Genomic DNA, 2,986 nt, shown 5'->3' with positions numbered 1-2,986 from the left:
TAAAAAGAGCTTACCAGTGGATCTACGGAGGAAAAGAAACTTGATCGAGGTTAATGTGATTGGCATTTGTGTGTAATGGATGAATACTAGAGTCGTATTTTTAGCGCATTTTTGCCCGTTGAAGACTGCTTGTAGAAACACGGGGCCGTGCAATTAACAACTTTACGGACGGAGCTACATGATGTGAGGTCGGCGATATTTCCTAGTGTATTATACTGACCTGGAGATTTTTCATAGACTTGAGGCTAGAGACTTAACATCTAATTTTCTTTTCAAGTGTATTTCATTGAATGTTTTGTTCTCAATCTCTTTCAAGGCTAGTGTTCCAACTTCAAACGCTATATTACAGTTCACCTTTTCGTCTGCTACAACTCCTGTTGACAAAGAAGAGGGTTCAGGTGTTTTAGAAAACGGATTGTGTCCCGCAAGCCAAGAAATAAAACTTTGCAAGTCATTGCAATTTCTTTTCTGCCTTGCTTCCCGTAGCTCCACGTGCTGCGCACACCTGCAAATTCTTCCATTGCTTCACACACTCGAGAACAAGCTGGCATGGAGTTGATCCAAGTTGCAATAGTTGTTGCTGTTATTCCTCTGCCTCCGATCAATTCACCAATGCTACTCAAGGACCTCATCGAAACCTGTTCAATGGTCCTGTCACTCCAGACGCCAGGCCAAAACTTTTCAGTACGTCGGATGGTGAAATAACCACAATTAACGAACAAATCGTTTTCTGGGATCATTGAGTCGAGAAGTTCCAGCGAGTTTTGTTGGTATACATGTGCAGATTTAGCGTCGTTTAAATAACCAGACGCATGGAAAATGGGGAGCATTTGATGTGTACACAGTGAATGTGAAGGAGAAAGTCTCTACTCCTCTCAGCTCTAAATAAACATTCGAACAAGCTCAACCATTTCTCTAAAGTGAATCCAAAGTTTTTGTGTTCGTCCTGATTCTTCTGAACGTTGAAGTTGTTTTTCCAAATGTTTACAAAGCTCTTCACTGCAGCTAACTGCGTAATTTCTTCCACGTTTGAAAGGCGAATAAATAAAATTAAGCTCATCTTTATCCACAGTAATAAAAGCTTTACTTGTTTTCGAAAATACTGTCATGAGTGCCTCTTCGACTAGGAAAAGGGCACGAATGGCCCTTGAGTAAGCTATCCCGTTCATCATTTGTTGAACACTGTTTTTAGCATAGACAGTACTGTACAACTCCAAGCCACTTCCCGCCATGATGAATCCAATCGCGGACAAAAAAGACATTAACAAGTGAAAACCTCCGAGTCGAATGAAGAGTGACTTTAATGGGCTGTCATGAGGTGCTGCTGCTACTATTCACGAGCTTTGGCGTACACAGGCTGATCAAAAGTCATCATTGATATACTTTGTCCATTGCTGGTCCCTTTTGTGGCAGCTTGAAGAAGAGCCGTATAAATTGTTGACGGATTTGAAGGCGCCAAATTGATGAATGGAAGAGGGACTACAGCGGAAGTTATTAATTAATTGTTTATACACACATGCTATTTTACCCAATTAAATTATAAAATCGGGTTGTAATGGTAGTCATACCTTTTGTAACATAAACTTAGGGCCATCGTGAATACGCATCAACTAAAATAAAATAATAATGACCATAAAATGGACCTGCATGGTCGACATGTACACGGTGAAATGGTTTATTAACACTTTCCCATGAATGCACTGGTACTACTGTAGAATGATGCTTGTGCAGTTAGCACAATTCTTTACTAACTTTTCAATATCGTTGTCTATACCAGGCCGCTAAACCTTTCATTTTGTAAATACCAAAATGTGCAGAGGTAACTCAAATTTGCTTTTGCAAAATTTTAGGTATTATTACTCTTTGACCTCGCAAAATACATTCTTGTTGTATGGTGAATTCTTTTTGATCAATATTGAAACGTAGTTTACTATCAATCACCTTGCCAGTTTTTAATCCCAAGAGTAATGGTTGTAAATTCTTACTCATTTTAGTAGCTTAAGCTAATTTACTAATTGTAATAGGTAGTGTTTCTGTTTGACTTATTTCAAATATGTCTGATTCTTCAAAATTGCATAATTGTTCAGAATTACTCGTAATTGGTAATCGAGACATGTAAGTTTGTACTCTTGTGTCGAATATCCCATCCTCGTCGCCAATTTATTGTATTTTGTAGGAATTAAACGCTTAAAGGGAATTGTATGACAATACTAGTTTTATTTATATCGAAGTTATTAATTAATTGTTTGTACACACATGTTATTTTACCCAATTAAATTATAAAATCGCATAAGTTTAGAATGTAATCACGACAACACAAGACAAAATGAATTTGCTGAAATCACACTCGAACGGCTATACAATATGGGAAAGAATTAAGTTCATTGGTTCACATATGAGCGTAAAAAGAGCGTTTTCTTACATATAGAGTTAGAGACGTAGTTTTAACCTGCCAAGATTATGAAAAGAATAGCCATAAGACCGTCCCAACAGTTCTCAACACTTCATTATGTATTTATTTCTTTCTCTACATGTTGGAACAATGTTTAGGTAACTTTAAAAAACGGGGCCATTAAAAATCCTCATGCTAGTTTAGGCAATTGTAGCATATATTTTTTAGGTAATTTTGCTTAATCTGGCAAAATATACATGCTTAATACTCCGTATTTGGTCCTAAACGGTCTAGTTCACTATAAATAAACCGTAAGCTTGCTATGATGTCATTGTGTTTAACAAAATTACAGACACGGTACAATGTGGAAGCAATTGTCAATTATGGAAACGCCACTTATCACATTTTAGTACAAATAACATTGGACTAATATAGGCTTTAATAGTACCAGACGTTTCATTAGCGCTACCTGTACTGGTCACGCACTGTTACACTTTCACCTCCTTAAGTAAGGCTTTCTCTTTTTCAATGAGACGCAATGTGTATTGAACTAAAAGTAAATGGAGGTACCTTGAACGTCAACCAGTGCAATAA

The sequence above is a fragment of the Photinus pyralis genome, unplaced genomic scaffold (genome assembly GCF_008802855.1).
Source record: "Photinus pyralis isolate 1611_PpyrPB1 unplaced genomic scaffold, Ppyr1.3 Ppyr1.4_LG1, whole genome shotgun sequence".
NCBI classification, from domain to species: Eukaryota; Metazoa; Arthropoda; class Insecta; order Coleoptera; family Lampyridae; genus Photinus; species Photinus pyralis.
Note: the sequence above shows the minus strand (reverse complement) of the source record.